We start from the raw sequence: 17,574 nt of genomic DNA, 5'->3' as shown, positions 1-17,574 counted from the left end.
TTACTACAATTTTCGTATTCACAGAAGGCACTTACTCATTTTGGTATTCACAGAAGACACTTACTCACTTCGGTATTCACAGAAGTTAGGAGTCCTAACTTTAGGACTCCTAAATGCCTCTTGTGAATACAGAAAGTCTTAAAATTAGGATTTTTCTCAGTTTAGAAGTACTAAAGTTAGGACTCCTAACTTTACTACTACTAAACTGAGAAAAATCCCAATTTTAAGACTTTCGGTATTCACAGAAGGCATTTGGGAGTCCTAAAGTTAGGAGTCCTAACTTTACTACTACTAAATTGAGAAAAATCCTAATTGTAAGACTTTCGGTATTCACAGAAGGCATTTAGGAGTCCTAATGTTAGGTGTCCTAACTTTACTACTACTAAACTAAGAAAAATCCTAATTTTAAGACTTTCGGTATTCACAGAAGGCATTTAGGAGTCCTAAAGTTAGGACTCCTAACTTCTGTGAATAGCGAAATGAGTAAGTGCCTTCTGTGAATGCCAAAATGAGTAACTGCGTTCTGTGAATACCAAAATGGTAGTAAGTTTAGTATTTTGTCTTAAGTTAGTTCTGTGAATCGGGCCCCAAATGTGTGAAGAGGTTGGAGCTACCGATAGCCCAATGCACTTGGGGAACGCCAACAAGCATATGCACTTGCAAACAGGGGTTCTGGTTATGCAGTCCCCACGAGGGGTACTGGCCTCAAACTTGGTGAGAGGGCAGCTTAACCTCAACCTCAAGGAACATAGTAACTTACCTCCTGTGTTGCTGGAGCCTTCTGAGTCCGCAGGAGCTCAGGATCAGCAGACCAGTCAGTTGCATTACGGTGCCTGAGAATGCAGGGGAGTGACTCCTTCGCCCCAAGGGAGATACTTCAGCTGTCTTTGATGCTCCACAGCTCCTGCATGGAGCCTGTATGGTGCACGGGCACAGACAATGCTTTGGACAGAGAGGGAGACAAACTCGGGCCAAATCGAAGTCCAGCGAAGTGCAGAGTGTACAGATGGTCGAAGGTCAGTGGTTTCTTGATCAGGATCTTGTCCACATCGAATCTAGGGTCCTACAGCCAGGTAAGCTCTTTTGTACCCACTGAAGAGGGTTGGACAGATTCAGGGGATCCTCCCAGGGGAGGGTCAGGGCAGTGGGGAGGTTACTCCCAAGTTCTTTGTTCAGTTTCATGCCAGAGCAGGAGAAAACGGCTCCCAGGACTGGTTTGAACTGGACCATGCACATGGACCCCAAATTTGCCCTTTCGTGCAGACTTTCAGGCACTTTAGAAGTGCACCCACCCAGCTTGAATACACTAAATCCTGTCTGGGAGGTGTTCACACCTCCCTGTGACAGGATGCCTATTGTGCTGCCTTCCTCTGCTCGAGCTTGGCTGAGCAGAAGGAGAGCAGAAATATGTCTCTGGTCGGCAGCAAAGACTTTTACAAGTTGATCAACTTGTTAGTGCCGTGCACTGTTCACTAGGTACTAATACCCAAGTCTCGTGTGAGAAAAACACTCAAAACATTAAACACATTAAACCATAATTTTGACAATGCTTCTAATTTATATGTCCATCATTATTTCATGATAAAACATCACAATTCGAAAATGTGATATGTAGATTTTTCAATTGATATATGGGAATGTATACACATTTGCAATCTCAATCGTATGACTGTACATATTTAAGTACATTAACACAAGATAAACATTTGTTCATGTGAGCACGATGCATTTCGGGACGGGAAAGTCCCTTCGTCAGGGGTCAACCTATAAAAAAAATATACTATTACCACTCATATCAACATTGCTTACATTTTATACATGAAAGCGTCATTACCCAACTCGCGACAATACTATGGTGCATATCAGTCTCATTCAGATTGTGATTTCCCTGTTGCAGTTACAAGTGCAACTGCCCGAATGGGTTGTCTATTGGATTTATCCATCAAAATATCCCAAGATAGATGAAAAAAACACAAAGAATAGAACATGTGTGTACACCATTGTTAGTGCATGAATAAGAGAACGGTAAAGGAAATGAAAAAAACATAGTGGTAACACCCATGCTATGACTCCTAATGAGTGCAATACTCCGAAGACCATACTCCCAAAGATGGCAATGTAGTGAGAAATCCGAAAGTGTGTTTAAACAACGAAGCTGTGAAGAACATACTGGCTGCTGGTGTTTACAGTACCACTGCGTGGCTATAAATGCTCCTCACTCACCTGAGAAAAGTCTGTGTAAACAAACTCGGTGAGAACTGCTACAATATGAAAAAATATCGAGGAGATGAGTATCATAAGTGCCCTGACCCTGAATAAAGCTTACTGCGAGACACTGGTGTAGCTTACCCCACTCGTTTCAAAAGGTGATAAATAACGATGCGCAGCCGTACACTGCCGGTCCTGTTGAAATACACGTATAAAGATTTGCCATGAAAAAATGGCTAATAGTCCTTTGAAAAAACAATGGTGATATGAAGAAACCCACTTACTGATGAGAGGCTCAACTGGTAACTCGTCTCAACTCCACGGGGTGATTCAATCCAAAAACAAAACATTGCCATAAAGCGACCGTGTAAACAAAGCTGCCACCACAAACTACACTGTAAATCTACGTGTGGACTCAGTCTGATACTAGTATGCGTATTATGATCTCGCATACCGTCAAGATTTCTCTATTCTATTCGCTGTGTATTCCGAAACGTTGTGTATGGTGCCCGAGGCGGCGAAGATATTTAAAAAGGCTGCCGACTAGAAACATAGAAATAAGACTATGCAATGCCGAGATGGACGCCATCTTAACGCTGTGTTCACTGTTTAAAGAAGCAATAATGCCCACTATAAATGTCTCAGCCCTTAGCGACAAAGAGCGTAAGAAACGAAACATTGATGACAAACGGAGACCTGGTGGGTCAGACAATATCTAGACCCAGTCATGAATATATTGTATAAATATCAAATATCACGCCTAACCATGAATACTTGTGGTTCCTTGTAAGAAGAAACTGCAATGTATGAACTGCTGAATGAATAAGGAGATGCGAAAAAAATTACATTCTGATTTGCGGCAAGTAGCGTGTTGTGAAAAAAATATAAAGAGCTCAGATGTAATTATCTGCTGATCTGAATGGAATGTCGAATAATCACTGAAAAATGATCCAATGGAAACGTGATTGTAAACGACCCATATGAAACGTAAACTAAGTGAGAAAGAAAACAAGTGGAAAAAACGTGCATTGAGTAAAGACCTTCACCATTTTGAAACACCTTAGTCCCCCTTCCCTTTATGTTATATGAATGTCAATGAATAGTTCGTTGGTTTGTACTTAACTGGCCTGTGGATTTTACTCATACTGGTGTGTGTTGATGGTAAATGGGTTATAAAAAGCAATTCATGTCCAGACGGTCATTAAGGCCTGATGGTATCATCATTCCTAGATTCTTAATCCAGAATACGTGTCTGCAAAGTAACTTTTTATTTATGATTGTAAAACCCTAGCACACGTAATATTCAAAATATAGTTCTTTTTCCCATGTTATTCACACATAAACAGTGGATCAATCAGTCGAGTTCTTTTCTTTTTTTCTTTAATCAATCTTCAAGTTTCCAGTAAGTAAAACGTTCTTAAGCCAACACGTGTTTCGTCGCCTGATTAATTTCGTACATGCGACTTGTTCATGGCTAGATAAGGAAACAATATGATAGCTTATATTAAATTTTAAACGCATCCATTTGTCTCTTAAAAACAAACGTGCTACCAGGGGAGAGTAACCAGAAAAAGTACCTGTGCGTACATATGATAGAGTGACGATACAATTCCGGTTTCAACCAAAACGACAAAGATTCCCATAATTGTATTCAATTAAGACAGGGATTCAAGTGCAAACGTCAAAACTGAAACTGTATGTAATTGAATTAAGTTCTATATGGTTTTGCACCCAGTTGCAAGAAAAAAAGAGAGATGAATCTTGAAAATGTCACCCTGTGACCAAAATTATAGAGAAACCACCACTTCAGTCTTTAAATAATCAATCTCTTAAACATAGAGTATGCAGTAAATCTCAAAACAGAGACAACCAACCTGAACGGTAATACTGTATTGTAGTCTATGAGGAGACACAAAAAAGCGCATGTATATATCAGTTCTAAGTTCCACTGATCCTTTCTTAAATAACAAGCTGCACTCAATATATGTACCCCCAGGATTAAAATCGATATACATACTTATAATGTGGCGATAATTCCAGGCCACATTAATCCTGTGGCGTAGGGTTTCCTCCAAATTATTAAAAGTTTGAGCTCAGCTGGGCGATTAATTAATACCCTTCTTCTGTATATAGGCTCCCAAATCTAGGTGGGGAATATAAGGCGAGAGAGAAACGATCTGGCTTACTAACGGGGTAATCTGCTATAAAGTACACCTATGTTAGTGCAATACCTAAGATCCCCGCTCTAACGCGGCATTATCCAAATTAACACAACAGTTCTTACTTGAAAATAATGCCGCCGTTCCACGTATCGGACCCCACGCCGGACTCCTCGTGTGCGAGTGCCGGCATCATTCAGAAGCACGTCCTAATGAGTCCGCCCGTGCAGTCATGTGATCACGTCAAGCGCGTGATCACTTGGGCGGTTGGTAGCCAACGCCATTTTTGGACGGGCTAAAAACTTAAGTGTAGTTAGACAAACAAGTATTTCCCTACGTCAATATCCAAAGACGTATTAATTCATTGGTTGTTGGTCATCCCCGAAATATTGACATGAAGTGTAAACTGTGCAATACGTTATAACATATTATATTGTTGGGAGAAAGAAAAAGGAAAGAGGGAAAGTAGATAGCAATATTCCCCACTTTAAAACGGGCAAAATTTTAGCGTAAACACGCAATAAGATCCCCGACATCTGCCTCTCTGTGAAGTTATTAAGTGGGAGGTTAAGTCGACGTGCCATATTGACTTAAAATATCATTAAGTCTACGCGTATTAGTTGTTAAGTGGGAGGTTAAGTCGACGTGCCGTATTGACTTAAAATATCATTACGTCTAACGCGTATTAGTTGTAACTATATTTTACTATACTCCTTTGTTTTGGCCATGTCCATAATGATACCATAATTTTGTTAAAGCTAGAGGTTTGGAAACTCAGGCATTAATAGATCCCAAGAGCTAAAATTAGATTTATTTGTCTCCAATTCCACCAAAAGTTAATGTTGACAGTGTAAGTCATGTCTTGGAAAACATTGAATAAAGAGGTACAAATTGAACAGATTTTACCGGTAATTTGAGGTCATTGCAAAAAACAAAGGTCTCCAAGTGTCTCTATCTCACAAGTAGACCGATGAAGTCTCTATTTCAACTTTCAAAAAATTCCGACCCATATTTCAATAATTGGAGTGCAATAGCTCCAGTCATCCACGATGAATAGCTGAACTTTTTAAGAGTCTCCATTATGTGTGTATAGTTATTCCATAACTAGAGATCGCTGTCAGTGACTACTTTGTGTAGGTGACATTAATGTACATCACCCAAAATATTAATACATTATTATATCTATTAAAAAACATACATTTTACTGTACAATGCATGGTGGTCTCATATCAAAACATCAAAATTTCATAGATTGTTAGGCTCAACTCTGTTAGCTTAATTTATGTGTCTTTGCAGTATACTATCTGGTAGTTTCACATCAGATCACATCCTAGCTGCTTTAATTGTTGGGTTCTGACAGATAGGCTTGGCTTTAACTCTGAGTTTCATTTACCCAGGAAATATTGCATCTCCTGGTCAGCATTCATCCCTATGTCAGTTGTTCGTAACTTGAGAATCCAGGATGCCTCATTTCTGCCCAATTGCAATTCACTGTTACCACCTCTCGGGTGTCTTAAAGTCTGTTCTATCCCGTAAAAGGAAAAGTCTTTATGCTGTCTTTGTGTGTGGCAGTCTGTGATGTGTGTCGCGATGGGGTATCTGAGATCGCCCTGTTTGACCGCCCTCATGTGTTCCCCAATCCTCTCACGTAATGGTCTTATAGTACTCCCCACATATTTTTGTGGCATCGGCATTCAATTATATATACAACAAAATTTGAACTGCAGTTTATGTTGGTGTTAATCTTGTAGCATTTACCGTCAGGGCCCATGAAGTTTAACTATTATTAGCCCATTTGCATGCTGTGCAGTGTCCACACCTGTAAAAACCCTTTGAACATGCTGTTAGCCAGTCAGTGTTTGTTTTTATTGTGGGGTAGCTTGGGCTCAAATGGTTCCTGAGGCACATTCCTCTTCTGGATGTTATTTCTGGTCTTTTATTAATCGAACCGGTCAGTGTTACATCCTCATTCAAAATGTGCCAATGTCTGTTTAGACTCTTACTCAGGACACCTGATAGGTTATTGTAGTTAGTAATGAATCTGACTCTAGTGTTCATATTCTTCTTCTTAGCATTTTCTCTAAGCGTTTGGGCTCTCCCTGTCTTTTCAATCCTATTTTTTGCCTTTTCAAGTATGCATCTGTCATATCCCCGTTGTTTGACACGTTGTGTCATTGCCTCAGTGCATGCTTTGAAATCAGGTTCCAAGCTGCAATTGCGTCTAGCTCGCACAAATTCCCCATAGGGGCTGACATTAATCTGATGGGACGGGTGCGTGCTGGATGCATGTAGGATTGTGTTACTAGCTGTGCTCTTGCGGTTCAGTCTACTGTTTATTTGATCGTCCCTGACATATAGTTCTATGTCAAGATATGCTATTCTCTCTTTACTGTATTCATAGGTAAATCTGATGTTCAAAGTGTTGTTGTTGAGGTGTTCTACATATTCAACCAGTTTACCAGTGTCTCCCCTCCAGATCATCAAACAGTCGTCGATGTATCTGCCCCAAAACAGAATGTAGTCTGTCCATTTTGTGCCATCTGGGCCCCAGATCCACCTCTCCGCCAGCCAGCCCATGAAAAGGTTGGCATACGAGGGAGAGAATCTGGAACTCATGGCTACTCCCTGTTTCTGTCGATACCATCTGTCTTTGAATAAGAAGACATTGTTGTCTAAAATCAGTTCTATCATTGTGATCAAAATCTCTGTGTGTTCCCATGTGCTCGCTGATCGTGTACTAAGTATTTTTCTGATAGCTTTCAGTCCAGACTCTCTTTTGATGCTACTATAGAGAGCGGTGACATCTAGAGTCACTAGCGTCATATCATTGTCGCATGTTATGTCTGACAAAAGCCCCAAGACGTGTTTCGTGTCCCGTATAAACAAAGGTAAATTGTTAACCATCGGTTTAAGGAAAATGTCCACATATTCGAATATTCTCTCCGTGGGGCCCTCAATTCCCGATATTATGGGCCTCCCAGGTGGAAAGGGTAGGTTCTTGTGTACCTTCGGGAGTGTGTATAAACACGGGTATCTAGGCCTGTCAACCCGTAGATAGCTCTATGCCCATCCCATGCCATTGTTTAAGGTGTCTGTTTATGTGGTCTGTTAGTTTCCAGATTGGGTTGGTAGTCAGTGATTCGTAACATTCCACATCTCCGAGTTGAGATAGGATCTGGTTTTCATAGTCTGTGCTAGTCATGATGACAATATTGCCCCCCTTGTCTGCTTCTTTAATAGTTATACTTTCATCATTCCTTATTGTCCTAAGTGATGTCCTTTCCCCTTGTGTCAGGTTGTCATTTGCTACATGTGGTCTACGTCTCTTGGAGTCAAATTTGTCCAAATCGTTCAAAACAAGTTTATGAAAGATGTCAATGGTATTGCCTATGCGTAGTGTGGGTGTCCATTTTGATTTCCCTTTCAAACCACTTGCAATCTGTCCATCATTGATTACATTTAGATCCCTCATGATGATATCAGCAGTAATTATTTCATCCTCATAATCAGTGAGTGAAAGCAATAATCTAGTATCAATTATCTCTTGGATAGTGATCTCACTCAGAGGGTTTGGTTGTTGCTTAACATTCATTCTGTTATTGGCATCATCATACATCATGAAGTGCTTTTTAATTTTCAGTTTCCTAACAAATTTGTACGCCAACATTTTGGCACATTTTAAAGTGTGGAATATTGCTATCTACTTTCCCACTTTCCTTTTTCTTTCTCCCAATAATATAATATGTTATAACCTATTGCACTGTTTACACTTCGTGTCAATATTTCGGGGATGACCAACAACCAATGAATTAATACGTCTTTGGATATTGACGTAGGCAAACACTTGTTTCTCTAACTACACTTAAGTTTTTAGCCCGTTCAAAAATGGCGTTGGCTACCAACCGCCCACGTGATCACGCGCTTGACGTGATCAAATGACCATGCAGGCGGACTCATTAGGATGTGCTTATGAATGATGCCGGCACTCACACACGAGGAGTCCGGCGTGGGGTCCGATACGCGGAACGGCTGCATTATTTTCAAGTAAGAACTGTTGTGTTAATTTGGATCATGCCGCGTTAGAGCGCGGATCTTAGGTATTGCACTAACATAGGAGTACTTTATAGCAGATTACCCCGTTAGTAAGCCAGATCGTTTCTCTCTCGTCTTATATTCCCCACCTAGATTTGGGAGCCTTTATACAGAAGAAGGGTATTAATTAATCGCCCAGCTGAGCTCAAACTTTTAATAATTTGGAGGACACCCTATGCTACAGGATTAATGTGGCCTGGAATTATCGCCACATTAGAAGTATGTATATCGATTTTAATCCTGGGCGTACATATATTGAGTGCAGCTTGTTATTTAAGAAAGGATCAGTGGACCTTAGAACTGATATATACATGCACTTTTTTGTGTCTCCTCATAGACTACAATACAGTATTACCGTTCAGGTTGGTTGTCTCTGTTTTGAGATTTACTGCATACTCTATGTTTAAGAGGTTGATTAATTTAAAGACTGAAGTGGTGGTTTCTCTATAATTTTGGTCACAGGGTGACATTTTTAAGATTCATCTCTCTCTCTTTTTCTTGTAACTGGGTGCAAAACCATATAGAACTTAATCCAATCACATACAGTTTCAGTTTTCACGTTTGCACTTGAATCCCTGTCTTAATTGAATAAAATTATGGGAATCTTTGTCGTTTTGGTTTAAACCGGAATTGTATTGTCACTCTATCATATGTACGCACAGGTACTTTTTCTGGTTACTCTCCCCTGGTAGCACGTTTGTTTTTAAGAGACAAATGGATGCGTTTAAAATTTAATATAAGCTATCATATTGTTTCCTTATCTAGCCGTGAACAAGTCGCATGTACGAAATAACTGAGGCGACGTAACACGTGTTGGCTTAAGAACGTTTTACTTACTGGAAACTTGAAGATTGATTAAAGAAAAAAAGAAAAGAACTCGACTGATTGATCTACTGTTTATGTGTGAATAACATGGGAAAAAGAACCATATTTTGAATATTACGTGTGCTAGGGTTTTACAATCATTGTATCTTGTTGCTTTTGCAACAAAAACCTAGGGAGGCAGGTGGTTCTCCCCAACCTCACAGCACCATCACTATTCAGAAACTCACCGTGTAAATATTTAGTGAAACCACCTTTTGGCGCCTATATCCTATTAACTATACCACCTAACCTCGCTTCAAAAATAAAGTAACTTTTTAGTGGGTTTCTTTATATCACTATTGGTTTTTCAAAGGACTATTAGCCATTTTTTCATGGCAAATCTTTATACATTTATTTCAACAGGACCGGCAGTGTCCGGCTGCGCATCGTTATTTATCACCTTTTGAAATGACCGGGGTAAGCTACACCAGTGTCTCGCAGTAACCTTTATTCAGGGTCAGGGCACTTATGATACTCATCTCCTCGATATTTTTTCATATTGCAGCAGTTCTCACTGAGTTTGTTTACACTGACTTTTTTCAGGTGAGTGAGGAGCATTTATAGCCATGCAGTAGCACTGTAAACACCAGCAGTCAGTATGATCTTCACAGCTTCGTTGTTTAAACACACTTTCGGATTTCTCACTACATTGCCATCCTTGGGAGTATGGTCTTCGGAGTATTGCACTCATTAGGAGTCATAGCATGGGTGTTACCACTACGTTTTCTTTATTTCCTTTACTGTTCTCTTATTCATGCACTAACAATGGTGTACACGCATGTTCTATTCTTTGTGTTTTTTTCATCTATCTTGGGATATTTTGATGGATAAATCCAATAGACAACACATTCGGGCAGTTGCACATGTAACTGCAACAGGGAAATCACAATCTGCATGAGACTGATATGCACCATAGTATTGTGGCAAGTTGGGTAATGACGCTTTCATGTATAAAAAGTAAGCAATGTTGATATGAGTGGTAATAGTATGTTTTTTTATAGGTTGACCCCTGACGAAGGGACTTCCCCTTCCCGAAATGCATCGGGCTCACATGAACAAATGTTTTTCTTGTGTTAATGTACTTAAATATGTACAGTCATACGATTGAGATTGCAAATGTGTATACATTCACATATATCAATTGAAAAATCTACATATCACATTGTCGAATTGTGATCTTTTATCATGAAATAATGATGGACATATAAATTAGAAGCATTGTCAAAATTATGGTTTAATGTGTTTAATGTTTTGATTGTTTGTCTCACCTGAGACTTGGGTATTAGTACCTAGTGAACAGTGCACGGCATTAACAAATTGATCAACTTGTAAAAGTCTTTGATTCGCTCACACTTGGATTGACAGCAAGTGGAGTGCTGTAGCACCTCTCTTTATTACAGTTTAAATTTGATAAAAAGGAGTGCTCCTCCAACCCCCCAAATGTTTTGTCTGATCAGCAGCAACTATTTTGTGCCGTTCGGGTCGATAAGGCTGGTATTGGGAAGACCAGCGACCCCACGAAGCTTGCTTCTGAAGAGTGGAATCATACCTCCCACACCGGTTACCAGTGTGGAGGTATGATTCCAACGTGTTTGATACCAAACAAGACATGGTTTGTTGTACCCATTTTTGAGATAGCATCTTACACGAGCATATAATGCACCTCTACCTATATGTCTGGCTGCGTCGCGGACAATCCAGGAGAATGTTCTCTGAGGGCTGCAGGGGTGCCCTGCTCCTGCAGGGGCACCCTCTCACATAAAACCCAGCACCCTGCCATCAGGATTGTCAAGGACTGTTATAGGGGTGACTTATAGGTTTTAAGTGTTGTGACCTATAGATATAGTAAACCTATATCTAAAGTAAGTGGTGCATGCACCATCTTACACAGGCTGCAATGGCAGGCCTGTAGTTACATTTTGCGTGGTCTCTCATGGGTGGCATAATACATGCTTCAGCCCATGGGAGGCCTCTGGGGTACCTATGCCCTTGGTACATGTGTACCATATACTAGGGACTGACAAGAGTACCTCAGTATCCAATCTGGAATGTACCTAAGTACATGACATGACATTTTAAGGAGAAAGCAGATAGACTGGGGTCCTGATTAGCAGGATCCCAGTCAGACAAGTCAAAAACAGTGTAACATCAAGCAAAAAGTGGGGGTAACCATAAGAAGCAGATCCTACTTTCCTACACAACCCCCCAAACATAAGATGAGATTAACCTTGCCCAGTTTAGTCTTCATTTTCTAGGTGGAAATATCTGGAGAGTCCTTCTGCATTGGCATGGTTACTCCCAGGTCTATGTTCCACGGAATAGTCCATCCCCTGTAGGGAAATGGACCATCTCACAAGTTTGGGGGTTTCACCCTTCATCTGTTTAGCCATAAGAGGGGCTTATGGTCTGTCTGAACAATGAAGTGAGTGCCAAACATGTATGGCCCCAGCTTCTTTAGAGCTCAAACCACAGCAAAGGCTTCCCTCTCAATGGCTGACCAAAATGTCTCTCTATCAGTCAACCTTCTGCTAAGAAAAGCTACTGGTTGATCCGGACCCTCTGTATTAAGTTGTGACAACACAGCCACTACCCCCAACTCTGATGCATCTGTTTGGACAATGAATTGTTTGGAATAGTCATGACTTTGCAGAAAGGGGGCAGTGCACATGGCCTGATTGAGATCATCAAATGCCTTCTGAGAGCTAACTGTCCACTAAATGTTCTTGGGCATCCTTTTTGATGTAAGATCATTCAATGGAGTCATTAGAGACCTATATCATTTTACAAATCTTCTATAGTACCCAGTCAGGCCCAAGAAAGCTCTGACCTGAGTCTGGGTAGTGGAAGAAACCCAGTTCATGATGGTCTGGATTTTGCTCTGCAATGGTTGAACCTTGGCTCCACCCACAAGGTGTCCCAGGTACACAACCTTACTCTGCCCTATCTTGCAATTGGTGGCCTTGACAGTGAGACCTACTTTCTGCAGAGCCTCCAAAACATTCTTCAGGTGGACCAGGTGATCCTTCCACGTGGAACAAAAGACAGCTATATCATCACGATATGCTGCACTATAGGCTCCCAGGCCTGTAAGGACTTTGTTCACCAACCTTTGGAATGTGGCAGGTGCATTCTTCAAGCCAAAGGGCATTACAATAAATTGATAATGCCCATTAGGGGTTGAAAATGCTGTTTTTGGTTTGGCATCCTCAGCTATTCTGATTTGCCAATATCCAGCAGTGAGGTCAAGTGTGCTCAAGAGCTTGGCTGAGTCCAAAGTGTCACTGAGTTCATCTGCCCTAGAAATAGTGTGAGCATCAGTCCTAGTGACTGCATAAGTCCCCTGTAGTTCACACAAAACCTCACTTCTCTCTTACCACCCTGGGTATGAGTCTTGGGTACCAGGACCACTGGACTAGCCCAAGGGCTATCTGAGGGTTCAATAACTCCCAATTCCAGCAGCTTTTGGACCTCAGTCCTGATGCAATCTCTGACTTGATCAGGCTGCCTGTACATTTTATTTTTAACAGGTAGACTCTCACCTGTGTCCACTTCATGGGTACACCAAGTGGTCTGACTAGGGGTCAAAGAAAACATGTGTCTGTATTGATTTAGGACCTTTCTGCAATCAATCTGCTGTTGCTTAGTGAGGCTGCCTGCAAAGGATGCACCATCAACTGAGTCATCATCAGGGTTCTGTGAGAGGAGATCAGGGAGTGGGTCACTCTTTTCCTCCTGTCCCTCATCAATAGCCATGAGCAAGCCCATGTCTGACCTGTCCACATAGGATTTGAGCCTGTTTACATGGAGCACCCCGTGGGGGCTCCTGGGAGTTCCAAGGTCCAACAAGTAGGTGACCTCTCCCTTCTGCTGAAGGATAGTATAGGGTCCACTCCACTTGTCCTGGCGAGCTGCTGGGGCCACAGGCTCCAACACCCCTACTTTCTGTCCTGGCTGATAAACAGTCAGTACAGACTTTTGGTCATGCAAAGCTTTTTGCAATTCTTGACTTGCCTCAAGGTTTTTGCTGGCCTTCTTCATGTACTCAGCCATCCTGGAGCAGAGACCAAGTACATAATCTACTATGTCTTGCTTGGGAGGTTTGAGAGGTAACTCCCCTCCCTCCTTCACCAAACACAGTGGACCCTAAATGGATTGCCAAACAAAATTAATTTCAAAAGGGCTATAGCCAACCCCCTTTTGTAGGACCTCTGTAGGCAAAGAGAGGGCAGGGCAACAGGACATCCTATTTTCACCTAAGCTTTTCTGGGAGGCCCATGATCATCCCCTTTAGGGTTTTGTTGAACCTTTCAACCAACCCATTGCATTGTGGGTGTGGTGAATTTGTAGTTCACGCCACACTCCTTCCACATTGCAGTGATATAACCGGACATGAAGTTTGTACCTCTATCAGTTAAGACCTCCTCAGGGAAACCCACTCTGGAAAAAATTCCCAGGAGGGCACTGGCCACCACAAGAGCGGCGATGGTTCTAAGGGGTATTGCCTCTGGATACCTGGTGGCATGGTCTACCACCACTATTATATAACTGTGCCCAGATACGGTTGGAGGGTTCATGGGACCAATTATGTCAATTCCAAACCTCTCAAAAGGAACCCCCACCACAGGTAGTTGTATTAGGGGGCCTTTTTGGTACTACCTGACTTACCACTGGCTTGACAGGTGGTATAGGAGGGACAAAATTCCTTGGTGTCCTTTGGCATGTGAGGCCAGTGAAAGTGTGGGACAAGTCTGTCCCAAGTCTTACTTTGGCCTAGGTGTCCTGCTAAGAGAAAATGTCATGTGCCAAGGTGAGTAGAAAGCCCCTGAACCTCTGAGGTATGACCAACCTCCTGGTGGCACTAGGCTTGGGGTCTCTACCCTTTGAGTAAAGGAGTTGCTTATCCCAATATATCCTGTGGGACCCACAGACACTCTTAGCAGCCTCAGCAGCTGCCTGCTGTCTGAGGGGTTCAAGAGTGGGGCAGGTTTGCTGCTCCTGACTCAGATCTGCCCGGGAAGGGCCCCCTGTCCCTAAGAACTAAACCTGATCATGTTCCAGTTCATCAGAGACAGTCACTTCACAGGGACTAGGATCATCTCCCTCATGAGACAGATCCTCTCCCTGAGCCTGGAGGGAAGACACAGCCTTACCCCTCCTGCTCCTTCTCTTGGAAGGCACCTGGTTCATTTCAGAATCCAGGGCCTGTTCAGTAGACATTAGTTTGGCCTGTGACCTGGTCACAGCAAACACATCTACAGAGATGTCCATCATTGCTGCTTGAGTCCTTAGTTCCACTGCAGCCCAAGCTGAAGTCTCCAAATCATTGCCCAATAAGCATTCCACTGGAAGGTCTGAGCTAACTACAACTTTCTTTGGGCCAGTTACCCCTCACCAGCTGAAATTAACATTTGCCAAGGAATGAACAGTCCTGACATTGTTAGCATTGGTCACTTGGTATATCTCACTGAGTTTGATCTGTTCAGGGTCCACAAGATCTTTTGTCACCATAGTGACGCATTGGTCACTTGGTATATCTCACCGAGTATGATCTGTTCAGGGTCCACAAGATCTTTTGTCACCATAGTGTCACTTGAACCTGTGCCCCTGTATGCCATGGCCTCCTTACGATTAATCAAAGGCTGTTACCTGTATGTGCCCAGGTTTCTGGGACTGACAAATAAAGTGGCAATATCCATGCCACCTTCACAGACAAGTACAGCCTGAGCTGGAGTTCTGACTAAGCCAGAACCCATCTCAGAGCCCAAGGTTATTCCTACTAATCCCTTGTTCCCTGTACCTTCACTTGAGACTTAGGGGTAGTAGTGGTTGGAATTGAATCCTTGGCCTTTGGACAATTGGCATATCGTGTCCAATGGGTCTTTTCTGTACATAAGTAACACCAAGGCTTCTTTTTGCCTTTTACTTTGTTGGATTGTGACTCCCTCCTGATGCAGGTTTTTGGGGCCATCTTTACCCTGGTCCCCACCCTTATCTGAAGGTTTAGCATCTTGCTTCTTTTGGTCACCACCATGGTTCTTGTTTCTCTGCATCTCCCTAGTTCTGACCCACCTATCTGACTTCTTTACCAATTCTTGGGGAGAAGTCAGATCAGAGTCAACCATGTATTGATGCAACAAATGATTTTGGAAATTATTAAGGATCTGCTCCCTCATAATCAAATTGTACAATCCCTTGAAATCATTCACTTTGCTGTCAAGCAATCAGCCTTCCAGAACCTTAATGGAACTATCCACAAAGTCTACCCAGTCCTGATTCTTTGCCTTCTGGGTGTCTCTGAACTTAATCCTATACTGTTCAGTGGTTAAGCCAAACCCATCAATAAAAGCACTATTCAGAACTGAATAATTGTTAGCATCCCCTTCTCTAACAATGAGGAGCTTATCTCTACCTTTGTCAGAGAAAGAGAGCCACATGATAGCTGCCCACTGCTCATGAGGGACCCTCTAAACTTTACAGGCCCTCTCCAAAGCAGTCATCCATTCATGGATGTCATCCACAACATGGTAGGGAGGGACAATCCTGCTCAGGTTCCTATTGTCAAAAGGGACACTGTTGCTTCTACCATGGGACTCTAGTCCCAACTTTTTTCTAGCTCTCTGGACGTGTAAGGACTCTTTATCAAGGGCCAATTGCTCTTGCCTGAGACTAAGCCTAGCTTTCTCAAGTTCAAGAAATTGGTATTCCCCATCAAAAGAATGGTCACTCTTGCCAGATACAGGGGTCCCTACCGACTGTCCTGAGTGATGTGACTCTGCAGAGGGAGATCTAGATCTCCTTGGTAAACTCTACACTCTTCCAAGAGGGTGAAGAGAGGGCCATCTTGGCCTTCTTCTTCAGCATCTCCCTAAATATCTGAGTTGTCGAGGTGGTAAGTGTAGTGACCCATAGATATAGTAAACCTATTTCTAAAGTAAGTGGTGCATGCACCATCTTACACAGACTGCAAGCGCAGGCCTGTAGTTCCATTTTGCATGGCCTCTCATGGGTGGCATAATACATTGCTTCAGCCCATGGGAGGCCTCTGAGGTACCTATGCCCTGGATACATGCGTACCGTATACTAGGGACTGACAAGGGTACTCCAGTATCCAAACTGGAGTGTACCTCATTTATACATAAACAGAGGAGCGTAAACAATTTTCAAAAGTCATCAATCAATTATTATATTCAAAAACGAAATTCAGTCCACAAGCCAATAGTTTCCAAAGAAGTTCCAATATTTAAGTTTTAGTCGTAAAAAATAAAGGGAGTTGCTAATATACTATGACACTGGATGCCACCAATTTCCATTTTCTGAGTATTGCACATTTCCTGGAGCATGCTGATATCATATCGCCTCATAAAAGTCTGCCACTCAGGTAGGGAGATCTTGAAGTGAAGTCCTGCCACATTCCAACTTCATACCTTCAATTCAGCGTCACACGGACCCAAGATACCACCTAACAGTAGCCAATGAGGGCTGTGTCACTACATCGGTAGGTATTATTTCCCTACTGGTGTCAGATCTAGCTTCCAGTCCATCTATGTCAGCAAGATCACTCAAAGTAGAAAACCTATTCTGACATGACAGTGGGGGCCTATGGTTAAGTGAGTCGGATGGACCAAAAAGGGGGTTCAGCATTTTAAGTTTATAGAAACACCCCTGTGGAAGTGAAAAAAGTCTGGTTCAATTACAATTGTTATCCTCTTGTAACTTCAGTAGTTTTTTTATCCAGGGTGTTTTTCAAATAGTTACCACACTACAATCCCCTTCAATGTCCTTCCTTGAACTCCCCAACCACCAATCTTCTGTACAATTATGATCTAATTTTTGCCCCTTGGATCAAAGTGTCCAGGCCAATGTGCAATTTTATTTCAAACCACTCCCAAGATTCTGTCTGATCACGCTTGAGCCAGGGAACTCCTGTCAGAACCAAGATGTTGGAGGCAAGCTCAATGCCTCTTTATTGGGAGTAAGACATGTACCTACTAGGTTTTGGCTAAATACCTTTTCCCCAGATGGCCTTAAGTTCGATGAATCTGAACTGCCAGCATGGCTAGATCTACCCCTGAGCCCTTTCCTTACAGGTTTTACACATTTCTTATGTGGGTCCCGAGTCACTTCTACAGACTCTGCGGATTCCAGTGTGCTCTCAGCCTCTTCAGACCAGGCGTATGACTTGTTTGCAGAGATGGTATGCTCCTGCCTGCAACAGCAGATATCTGTTTGGATGGGCCTTTTACGCAGCTAT

General features: G+C 42.3%; 1 protein-coding gene across 1 annotated transcript in view; it reads left to right on the top strand.

Moving 5' to 3' along the window:
* The window catches only part of LOC146784501 (zinc metalloproteinase-disintegrin-like VLAIP-B), a 3,966,015-nt gene that overhangs the window by 2,625,258 nt on the left and 1,323,183 nt on the right, over positions 1-17,574 (top strand). The gene's annotated exons all lie outside the window — the stretch shown is intronic.

The sequence above is a fragment of the Triturus cristatus genome, chromosome 11 (assembly GCF_964204655.1).
Source record: "Triturus cristatus chromosome 11, aTriCri1.1, whole genome shotgun sequence".
Lineage (NCBI taxonomy): Eukaryota > Metazoa > Chordata > Amphibia > Caudata > Salamandridae > Triturus > Triturus cristatus.
The sequence above is the reverse complement of the archived record's forward strand: the minus strand, read 5'-3'. Positions and strand labels throughout refer to the sequence as shown.